The following is a 12,564-nucleotide window of genomic DNA, read 5'->3' on the forward strand; positions in this document are numbered from 1 at the left end:
GATTCCCTTCCTCTGATTCCCAACCTCTGATTCCCCACCTCTGATTTCCCATATTGATTCCCTGCGTCTGATTCCCCACCTCTGATTTCCCATATTGATTCCCTGCGTCTGATTCCCCGCCTCTGATTCCCCAACTCTGATTCCCCGCCACTGATTCCCCAGCTCTGATTCCCCACATCTGATTCCCCGTGTTTGATTCCCTGCCTCTGATTCCCGGCCTCTGATTCCCCATCTCTGATTCACCGCCTTTGATTCGCAACCTCTGATTCCCCATATCTGATTCCCCGCCTCTGTTTCCCCGCCTCTGATTCCCCGCCTCTGATTCCCCATATCTCATTCCCCGCCTCTAAATCCCCATCTCTGATTCCCGGACTCTGATTCCCCACCTCTGATTCCCGGCCTCTTATTCCCGGCATCTGATTCCGGCCTCTGATTCCCGGCCTCTGATTCCCTGCTTCTGATTCTGATTCCCTGCCTCTGATTCCCCATCTCTGATTCCGCAGATCTGATTCCCTGCCTCTGTTTCCCCACCTCTGATTCCCCATATCTGATTCCCCGCCTCTGTTTCCCCGCCTTTGATTCCCCGCCTCTGTTTCCCAATATCTAAGTCCCCGCCTCTGATTCCCCAACTCTGATTCCCCACCTCTGATTCCCCAGCTCTGATTCCCCGCCTCTGATTCCCCGCATCTGATTCCCTGCAACTGATTCCAAGCCTCTGATTCCCTGCCTCTGATTCCCAACCTCTGATTCCCAACCTCTGATTCCACACCTCTGATTCCCCATATCTGATTCCCCGCCTCTGTTTCCCCGCCTCTGATTCCCGGACTCTGATTCCCCACCTCTGATTCCCGGCCTCTTATTCCCGGCATCTGATTCCGGCCTCTGATTCCCAACCTCTGATTCCCCACCTCTGATTCCCTATATCTGATTCCCCGCCTCTGTTTCCCCGCCTCTGATTCCCCGCCTCTGTTTCCCCACATCTGATTCCCCGCCTCTGAATCCCCAACTCTGATTCCCTGCCTCTAATTTCCCATGTCTGATTCCCCGCCTCTGATTCCCCGCGTCTGATTACCGGCCTCTGATTCCCCGCCTCTGATTCCCCATCTCTGATTCACAACCTCTGATTCCCCACCTCTGATTCCCCATATCTGATTCCCCGCCTCTGTTTCCCCGCCTCTGATTCCCCACCTCTGATTCCCAATATCTGATTCCCCGCCTCTGAATCCCCACCTCTGATTCCCCGCCTCTGATTCCCCAGCTATGATTCCCCGCCTCTGATTCCCCGCGTCTGATTCCCTGCCTCTGATTCCCCGCCTCTGATTCCACATTTCTGATTCACCACCTCTGATTCCCCGCGTCTGATTCCCCGCCTCTGATTCCCCATCTCTGATTCCCCATCTCTGATTCCCCAATTCTGATTCCCCGCCTCTGATTCCCCAACTCTGATTCCCCGCCTCTGATTCCCCAGCTCTGATTCCCCACATCTGATTCCCCGTGTTTGATTCCCTGCCTCTGATTCCCGGCCTCTGATTCCCCATCACTGATTCACCGCCTTTGATTCGCAACCTCTGATTCCCCATATCTGATTCCCCGCCTCTGTTTCCCCGCCTCTGATTCACCGCCTCTGATTCCCCATATCTCATTCCCCGCCTCTAAATCCCCATCTCTGATTCCCGGACTCTGATTCCCTACCTCTGATTCCCGGCCTCTTATTCCCGGCATCTGATTCCGGCCTCTGATTCCCGGCCTCTGATTCCCTGCTTCTGATTCTGATTCCCTGCCTCTGATTCCCCATCTCTGATTCCGCACATCTGATTCCCTGCCTCTGATTCCCCACCTCTGATTCCCCATATCTGATTCCCCGCCTCTGTTTCCCCGCCTTTGATTCCCCGCCTCTGTTTCCCAATATCTAAGTCCCCGCCTCTGATTCCCCAACTCTGATTCCCCACCTCTGATTCCCCAGCTCTGATTCCCCGCCTCTGATTCCACGCATCTGATTCCCTGCAACTGATTCCAAGCCTCTGATTCCCTGCCTCTGATTCCCAACCTCTGATTCCCAACCTCAGATTCCACACCTCTGATTCCCCATATCTGATTCCCCGCCTCTGTTTCCCCACCTCTGATTCCCCGCCTCTGATTCCCCATATCTCATTCCCCGCCTCTGATTCCGCATCTCTGATTCCCGGACTCTGATTCCCCACCTCTGATCCCCGGCCTCTTATTCCCGGCATCTGATTCCGTCCTCTGATTCCCGGCCTCTGATTCCCTGCTTCTGATTCTGATTCCCTGCCTCTGATTCCCCATCTCTGATTCTGCACATCTAATTCCCTGCCTCTGATTCCCCATCTCTGATTCCCCATATCTGATTCCCCACCTCTGTTTCCCCGCCTCTGATTCCCCGCCTCTGTTTCCCCATATCTAAGTCCCCGCCTCTGATTCCCCAACTTTGATTCCCCACCTCTGATTCCCCAGCTCTGATTCCCCGCCTCTGATTCCCCGCATATGATTCCATGCATCTGATTCCCAGCCTCTGATTCCCAGCCTCTGATTCACAACCTCTGATTCCCCACCTCTGATTCCCTATATCTGATTCCCCGCCTCTGTTTCCCCGCCGCTGATTCCCCGCCTCTGTTTCCCCACATCTGATTCCCCGCCTCTGAATCCCCAACTCTGATTCCCTGCCTCTAATTTCCCATGTCTGATTCCCCGCCTCTGATTCCCCGCGTCTGATTACCGGCCTCTGATTCCCCGCCTCTGATTCCCCATCTCTGATTCACAACCTCTGATTCCCCACCTCTGATTCCCCATATCTGATTCCCCGCCTCTGTTTCCCCGCCTCTGATTCCCCATCTCTGATTCCCAATATCTGATTCCCCGCCTCTGAATCCCCGTGTCTGATACCCAGCCTCTGATACCCCGCCCCTGATTCCCCACCTCTGATTCCCCATATCTGATACCCCGCCTCTGTTTCTGCGCCTCTGATTCCCCGCCTCTGATTCCCCGCCTCTGTTTCCCCATATCTGATTCCCCGCCTCTGATTCCCCAGATCTGATTCCCCGTGTTTGAATCCCCGCCTCTGATTCCCCATCTCTGATTCCCGGCCTCTGATTCCCGACCTCTCATTCCCGGCCTCTGATTCCCGGCCTCTGATTCCCCGCCTCTGCTTCCCCGCCTCTGATTCGCTGCCTCTTATTCCCCATCTCTGATTCCGCACATCTGATTCCCTGCCTCTGATTCCCCGCCTCTGACTCACCGCCTCTGATTGTCTGCCTCTGTTTCCCAACCTCTGATTCCCCACCTCTGATTCCCCATATCTGATTCCCCACCTCTGTTTCCCTGCCTCTGATTCCCCACCTCTGTTTCCCCATATCTGATTCCCCGCCTCTGATTCCCCAACTCAGATTCCCCGCCTCTGATTCCCCAGCTCTGATTTCCCACCTCTGATTCCCCGTGTTTGATTCCCTGCCTCTGATTCCCCATCTCTGATTCACCGCCTTTGATTCGCCACCTCTGATTCCCCATATCTGATTCCCCACCTCTGTTTCCCCGCCTCTGATTCCCCGCCTCTGATTCTCCATATCTCATTCCCCGCCTCTGAAACCCCATCTCTGATTCCCGGACTCTGATTCCCAACCTCTGATTCCCGGCCTCTTATTCCCAGCATCTGATTCCAGGCCTCTGATTCCCGGCCTCTGACTCCCCGCTTCTGATTCTGATTCCCTGCCTCTGATTCCCCATCTCTGATTCCGCACATCTGATTACCTGCTTCTGATTCCCCACCTCTGATTCCCCATATCTGATTCCCCGCCTCTGTTTCCACGCCTCTGATTCCCCACCTCTGATTCCCCATATCTGATTCCCCAGCTCTGATTCCCCGCCTCTGATTCCCCGCATCCGATTCCCCATATCTGATTCCCCGCCTCTGTTTCCCCGCCCGTGATTCCCCGCCTCTGTTTCCCCATATCTGATTCCCCGCCTCTGATTCCCCAGCTCTGATTCCCTGCCTCTGATTCCCCGCGTTCTATTCCCTGCCTCTGATTCCCCGCCTGTGATTCCCCATCTCTGATTCACCACCTCTGATTCCCCACCACTGATTCCCCATATCTAATTCCCCGCCTCTGTTTGCCCGCCTCTGATTCCCCGCCTCTGTTTCCCCATATCCGATTCCCTGCCTCTGATTCCCCGACTCTGATTCCCCACCTCTGATTCCCCAGCTCTGATTCCCCACCTCTGATTCCCCAACTCTGATTCCCCGCCTCTGATTCCACAGCTCTGTTTCCCCGCCTCTGATTCTCCGTGTTTGATCCCCTGCCTCTGATTCCCCGCCTCTGATTCCACATCTCTGATTCACCACCTCTGATTCCACGCGTCTGATTCCCCGCCTCTGATTCCCCATCTCTGATTCCCCAATTCTGATTCCCCGCCTCTGATTCCCCAGCTCTGATTCCTCGCCTCTGATTCCCTTCCTCTGATTCCCAACCTCTGATTCCCCACCTCTGATTTCCCATATTGATTCCCTGCGTCTGATTCCCCACCTCTGATTTCCCATATTGATTCCCTGCGTCTGATTCCCCGCCTCTGATTCCCCAACTCTGATTCCCCGCCACTGATTCCCCAGCTCTGATTCCCCACATCTGATTCCCCGTGTTTGAATCCCTGCCTCTGATTCCCGGCCTCTGATTCCCCATCTCTGATTCACCGCCTTTGATTCGCAACCTCTGATTCCCCATATCTGATTCCCCGCCTCTGTTTCCCCGCCTCTGATTCCCCGCCTCTGATTCCCCATATCTCATTCCCCGCCTCTAAATCCCCATCTCTGATTCACGGACTCTGATTCCCCACCTCTGATTCCCGGCCTCTTATTCCCGGCATCTGATTCCGGCCTCTGATTCCCGGCCTCTGATTCCCTGCTTCTGATTCTGATTCCCTGCCTCTGATTCCCCATCTCTGATTCCGCAGATCTGATTCCCTGCCTCTGATTCCCCACCTCTGATTCCCCATATCTGATTCCCCGTCTCTGTTTCCCCGCCTTTGATTCCCCGCCTCTGTTTCCCAATATCTAAGTCCCCGCCTCTGATTCCCCAACTCTGTTTCCCCGCCCCTGATTCCCCGCCTCTGTTTCCCCATATCTGATTCCCCGCCTCTGATTCCCAACTATGATTCCCCGCCTATTATTCCCCAGCTCTGATTCCCTGCCTCTGATTCCCCGCGTTCTATTCCCTGCCTCTGATTCCCCGCCTCTGATTCCCCATCTCTGATTCACCACCTCTGATTCCCCACCACTGATTCCCCATATCTAATTCCCCGCCTCTGTTTGCCCGCCTCTGATTCCCCGCCTCTGTTTCCCCATATCCGATTCCCTGCCTCTGATTCCCCGACTCTGATTCCCCACCTCTGATTCCCCAGCTCTGATTCCCCACCTCTGATTCCCCAACTCTGATTCCCCGCCTCTGATTCCACAGCTCTGATTCCCCGCCTCTGATTCTCAGTGTTTGATCCCCTGCCTCTGATTCCCCGCCTCTGATTCCACATCTCTGATTCACCACCTATGATTCCACGCGTCTGATTCCCCGCCTCTGATTCCCCATCTCTGATTCCCCATCTCTGATTCCCCAATTCTGATTCCCCGCCTCTGATTCCCCAGCTCTGATTCCTCGCCTCTGATTCCCTTCCTCTGATTCCCAACCTCTGATTCCCCACCTCTGATTTCCCATATTGATTCCCTGCGTCTGATTCCCCACCTCTGATTTCCCATATTGATTCCCTGCGTCTGATTCCCCGCCTCTGATTCCCCAACTCTGATTCCCCGCCACTGATTCCCCAGCTCTGATTCCCCACATCTGATTCCCCGTGTTTGATTCCCTGCCTCTGATTCCCGGCCTCTGATTCCCCATCTCTGATTCACCGCCTTTGATTCGCAACCTCTGATTCCCCATATCTGATTCCCCGCCTCTGTTTCCCCGCCTCTGATTCCCCGCCTCTGATTCCCCATATCTCATTCCCCGCCTCTAAATCCCCATCTCTGATTCCCGGACTCTGATTCCCCACCTCTGATTCCCGGCCTCTTATTCCCGGCATCTGATTCCGGCCTCTGATTCCCGGCCTCTGATTCCCTGCTTCTGATTCTGATTCCCTGCCTCTGATTCCCAATCTCTGATTCCGCAGATCTGATTCCCTGCCTCTGATTCCCCACCTCTGATTCCCCATATCTGATTCCCCGCCTCTGTTTCCCCGCCTTTGATTCCCCGCCTCTGTTTCCCAATATCTAAGTCCCCGCCTCTGATTCCCCAACTCTGATTCCCCACCTCTGATTCCCCAGCTCTGATTCCCCGCCTCTGATTCCCCGCATCTGATTCCCTGCAACTGATTCCAAGCCTCTGATTCCCTGCCTCTGATTCCCAACCTCTGATTCCCAACCTCAGATTCCACACCTCTGATTCCCCATATCTGATTCCCCGCCTCTGTTTCCCCACCTCTGATTCCCCGCCTCTGATTCCCCATATCTCATTCCCCGCCTCTGATTCCGCATCTCTGATTCCCGGACTCTGATTCCCCACCTCTGATTCCCGGCCTCTTATTCCCGGCATCTGATTCCGGCCTCTGATTCCCGGCCTCTGATTCCCTGCTTCTGATTCTGATTCCCTGCCTCTGATTCCCCATCTCTGATTCTGCACATCTAATTCCCTGCCTCTGATTCCCCATCTCTGATTCCCCATATCTGATTCCCCACCTCTGTTTCCCCGCCTCTGATTCCCCGCCTCTGTTTCCCCATATCTAAGTCCCCGCCTCTGATTCCCCAACTTTGATTCCCCACCTCTGATTCCCCAGCTCTGATTCCCCGCCTCTGATTCCCCGCATATGATTCCATGCATCTGATTCCCAGCCTCTGATTCCCAGCCTCTGATTCCCAACCTCTGATTCCCCACCTCTGATTCCCTATATCTGATTCCCCGCCTCTGTTTCCCCGCCTCTGATTCCCCGCCTCTGTATCCCCACATCTGATTCCCCGCCTCTGAATCCCCAACTCTGATTCCCTGCCTCTAATTTCCCATGTCTGATTCCCCGCCTCTGATTCCCCGCGTCTGATTACCGGCCTCTGATTCCCCGCCTCTGATTCCCCATCTCTGATTCACAACCTCTGATTCCCCACCTCTGATTCCCCATATCTGATTCCCCGCCTCTGTTTCCCCGCCTCTGATTCCCCACCTCTGATTCCCAATATCTGATTCCCCGCCTCTGAATCCCCACCTCTGATTCCCCGCCTCTGATTCCCCAGCTATGATTCCCCGCCTCTGATTCCCCGCGTCTGATTCCCTGCCTCTGATTCCCCGCCTCTGATTCCACATTTCTAATTCACCACCGCTGATTCCCCGCGTCTGATTCCCCGCCTCTGATTCCCCATCTCTGATTCCCCATCTCTGATTCCCCAATTCTGATTCCCCGCCTCTGATTCCCCAACTCTGATTCCCCGCCTCTGATTCCCCAGCTCTGATTCCCCACATCTGATTCCCCGTGTTTGATTCCCTGCCTCTGATTCCCGGCCTCTGATTCCCCATCTCTGATTCACCGCCTTTGATTCGCAACCTCTGATTCCCCATATCTGATTCCCCGCCTCTGTTTCCCCGCCTCTGATTCCCCGCCTCTGATTCCCCATATCTCATTCCCCGCCTCTAAATCCCCATCTCTGATTCCCGGACTCTGATTCCCCACCTCTGATTCCCGGCCTCTTATTCCCGGCATCTGGTTCCGGCCTCTGATTCCCGGCCTCTGATTCCCTGCTTCTGATTCTGATTCCCTGCCTCTGATTCCCCATCTCTGATTCCGCACATCTGATTCCCTGCCTCTGATTCCCCACCTCTGATTCCCCATATCTGATTCCCCGCCTGTTTCCCCGCCTTTGATTCCCCGCCTCTGTTTCCCCATATCCGATTCCCTGCCTCTGATTCCCCGACTCTGATTCCCCACCTCTGATTCCCCAGCTCTGATTCCCCACCTCTGATTCCCCAACTCTGATTCCCCGCCTCTGATTCCACAGCTCTGATTCCCCGCCTCTGATTCTCCGTGTTTGATCCCCTGCCTCTGATTCCCCGCCTCTGATTCCACATCTCTGATTCACCACCTCTGATTCCACGCGTCTGATTCCCCGCCTCTGATTCCCCATCTCTGATTCCCCAATTCTGATTCCCCGCCTCTGATTCCCCAGCTCTGATTCCTCGCCTCTGATTCCCTTCCTCTGATTCCCAACCTCTGATTCCCCACCTCTGATTTCCCATATTGATTCCCTGCGTCTGATTCCCCACCTCTGATTTCCCATATTGATTCCCTGCGTCTGATTCCCCGCCTCTGATTCCCCAACTCTGATTCCCCGCCACTGATTCCCCAGCTCTGATTCCCCACATCTGATTCCCCGTGTTTGAATCCCTGCCTCTGATTCCCGGCCTCTGATTCCCCATCTCTGATTCACCGCCTTTGATTCGCAACCTCTGATTCCCCATATCTGAATCCCCGCCTCTGTTTCCCCGCCTCTGATTCCCCGCCTCTGATTCCCCATATCTCATTCCCCGCCTCTAAATCCCCATCTCTGATTCACGGACTCTGATTCCCCACCTCTGATTCCCGGCCTCTTATTCCCGGCATCTGATTCCGGCCTCTGATTCCCGGCCTCTGATTCCCTGCTTCTGATTCTGATTCCCTGCCTCTGATTCCCCATCTCTGGTTCCGCAGATCTGATTCCCTGCCTCTGATTCCCCACCTCTGATTCCCCATATCTGATTCCCCGCCTCTGTTTCCCCGCCTTTGATTCCCCGCCTCTGTTTCCCAATATCTAAGTCCCCGCCTCTGATTCCCCAACTCTGTTTCCCCGCCCCTGATTCCCCGCCTCTGTTTCCCCATATCTGATTCCCCGCCTCTGATTCCCAACTATGATTCCCCGCCTCTTATTCCCCAGCTCTGATTCCCTGCCTCTGATTCCCCGCGTTCTATTCCCTGCCTCTGATTCCCCGCCTGTGATTCCCCATCTCTGATTCACCACCTCTGATTCCCCACCACTGATTCCCCATATCTAATTCCCCGCCTCTGTTTGCCCGCCTCTGATTCCCCGCCTCTTTTTCCCCATATCCGATTCCCTGCCTCTGATTCCCCGACTCTGATTCCCCACCTCTGATTCCCCAGCTCTGATTCCCCACCTCTGATTCCCCAACTCTGATTCCCCGCCTCTTATTCCACAGCTCTGATTCCCCGCCTCTGATTCTCCGTGTTTGATCCCCTGCCTCTGATTCCCCGCCTCTGATTCCACATCTCTGATTCACCACCTCTGATTCCACGCGTCTGATTCAGCGCCTCTGATTCCCCATCTCTGATTCCCCATCTCTGATTCCCCAATTCTGATTCCCCGCCTCTGATTCCCCAGCTCTGATTCCTCGCCTCTGATTCCCTTCCTCTGATTCCCAACCTCTGATTCCCCACCTCTGATTTCCCATATTGATTCCCTGCGTCTGATTCCCCACCTCTGATTTCCCATATTGATTCCCTGCGTCTGATTCCCCGCCTCTGATTCCCCAACTCTGATTCCCCGCCACTGATTCCCCAGCTCTGATTCCCCACATCTGATTCCCCGTGTTTGATTCCCTGCCTCTGATTCCCGGCCTCTGATTCCCCATCTCTGATTCACCGCCTTTGATTCGCAACCTCTGATTCCCCATATCTGATTCCCCGCCTCTGTTTCCCCGCCTCTGATTCCCCGCCTCTGATTCCCCATATCTCATTCCCCGCCTCTAAATCCCCATCTCTGATTCCCGGACTCTGATTCCCCACCTCTGATTCCCGGCCTCTTATTCCCGGCATCTGATTCCGGCCTCTGATTCCCGGCCTCTGATTCCCTGCTTCTGATTCTGATTCCCTGCCTCTGATTCCCCATCTCTGATTCCGCAGATCTGATTCCCTGCCTCTGTTTCCCCACCTCTGATTCCCCATATCTGATTCCCCGCCTCTGTTTCCCCGCCTTTGATTCCCCGCCTCTGTTTCCCAATATCTAAGTCCCCGCCTCTGATTCCCCAACTCTGATTCCCCACCTCTGATTCCCCAGCTCTGATTCCCCGCCTCTGATTCCCCGCATCTGATTCCCTGCAACTGATTCCAAGCCTCTGATTCCCTGCCTCTGATTCCCAACCTCTGATTCCCAACCTCTGATTCCACACCTCTGATTCCCCATATCTGATTCCCCGCCTCTGTTTCCCCGCCTCTGATTCCCGGACTCTGATTCCCCACCTCTGATTCCCGGCCTCTTATTCCCGGCATCTGATTCCGGCCTCTGATTCCCAACCTCTGATTCCCCACCTCTGATTCCCTATATCTGATTCCCCGCCTCTGTTTCCCCGCCTCTGATTCCCCGCCTCTGTTTCCCCACATCTGATTCCCCGCCTCTGAATCCCCAACTCTGATTCCCTGCCTCTAATTTCCCATGTCTGATTCCCCGCCTCTGATTCCCCGCGTCTGATTACCGGCCTCTGATTCCCCGCCTCCGATTCCCCATCTCTGATTCACAACCTCTGATTCCCCACCTCTGATTCCCCATATCTGATTCCCCGCCTCTGTTTCCCCGCCTCTGATTCCCCCCTCTGATTCCCAATATCTGATTCCCCGCCTCTGAATCCCCACCTCTGATTCCCCGCCTCTGATTCCCCAGCTATGATTCCCCGCCTCTGATTCCCCGCGTCTGATTCCCTGCCTCTGATTCCCCGCCTCTGATTCCACATTTCTGATTCACCACCTCTGATTCCCCGCGTCTGATTCCCCGCCTCTGATTCCCCATCTCTGATTCCCCATCTCTGATTCCCCAATTCTGATTCCCAGCCTCTGATTCCCCAACTCTGATTCCCCGCCTCTGATTCCCCAGCTCTGATTCCCCACATCTGATTCCCCGTGTTTGATTCCCTGCCTCTGATTCCCGGCCTCTGATTCCCCATCTCTGATTCACCGCCTTTGATTCGCAACCTCTGATTCCCCATATCTGATTCCCCGCCTCTGTTTCCCCGCCTCTGATTCACCGCCTCTGATTCCCCATATCTCATTCCCCGCCTCTAAATCCCCATCTCTGATTCCCGGACTCTGATTCCCCACCTCTGATTCCCGGCCTCTTATTCCCGGCATCTGATTCCGGCCTCTGATTCCCGGCCTCTGATTCCCTGCTTCTGATTCTGATTCCCTGCCTCTGATTCCCCATCTCTGATTCCGCACATCTGATTCCCTGCCTCTGATTCCCCACCTCTGATTCCCCATATCTGATTCCCCGCCTCTGTTTCCCCGCCTTTGATTCCCCGCCTCTGTTTCCCAATATCTAAGTCCCCGCCTCTGATTCCCCAACTCTGATTCCCCACCTCTGATTCCCCAGCTCTGATTCCCCGCCTCTGATTCCCCGCATCTGATTCCCTGCAACTGATTCCAAGCCTCTGATTCCCTGCCTCTGATTCCCAACCTCTGATTCCCAACCTCTGATTCCACACCTCTGATTCCCCATATCTGATTCCCCGCCTCTGTTTCCCCGCCTCTGATTCCCCGCCTCTGATTCCCCATATCTCATTCCCCGCCTCTGATTCCCCACCTCTGATTCCCGGCCTCTTATTCCCGGCATCTGATTCCGGCCTCTGATTCCCGGCCTCTGATTCCCTGCTTCTGATTCTGATTCCCTGCCTCTGATTCCCCATCTCTGATTCTGCACATCTAATTCCCTGCCTCTGATTCCCCACCTCTGATTCCCCATATCTGATTCCCCGCCTCTGTTTCCCCGCCTCTGATTCCCCGCCTCTGTTTCCCCATATCTAAGTCCCCGCCTCTGATTCCCCAACTTTGATTCCCCACCTCTGATTCCCCAGCTCTGATTCCCCGCTTCTGATTCCCCGCATATGATTCCATGCATCTGATTCCCAGCCTCTGATTCCCAGCCTCTGATTCCCAACCTCTGATTCCCCACCTCTGATTCCCTATATCTGATTCCCCGCCTCTGTTTCCCCGCCTCTGATTCCCCGCCTCTGATTCTCCATATCTCATTCCCCGCCTCTGATTCCCCGCCTCTGATTCCCCATATCTCATTCCCCGCCTCTGATTCCGCATCTCTGATTCCCGGACTCTGATTCCCCACCTCTGATTCCCGGCCTCTTATTCCCGGCATCTGATTCCGGCCTCTGATTCCCGGCCTCTGATTCCCTGCTTCTGATTCTGATTCCCTGCCTCTGATTCCCCATCTCTGATTCTGCACATCTAATTCCCTGCCTCTGATTCCCCACCTCTGATTCCCCATATCTGATTCCCCGCCTCTGTTTCCCCGCCTCTGATTCCCCGCCTCTGTTTCCCCATATCTAAGTCCCCGCCTCTGATTCCCCAACTTTGATTCCCCACCTCTGATTCCCCAGCTCTGATTCCCCGCCTCTGATTCCCCGCATATGATTCCATGCATCTGATTCCCAGCCTCTGATTCCCAGCCTCTGATTCCCAACCTCTGATTCCCCACCTCTGATTCCCTATATCTGATTCCCCGCCTCTGTTTCCCCGCCTCTGATTCCCCGCCTC

Source organism: Narcine bancroftii, chromosome 7, assembly GCF_036971445.1.
Source record: "Narcine bancroftii isolate sNarBan1 chromosome 7, sNarBan1.hap1, whole genome shotgun sequence".
NCBI classification, from domain to species: domain Eukaryota; kingdom Metazoa; phylum Chordata; class Chondrichthyes; order Torpediniformes; family Narcinidae; genus Narcine; species Narcine bancroftii.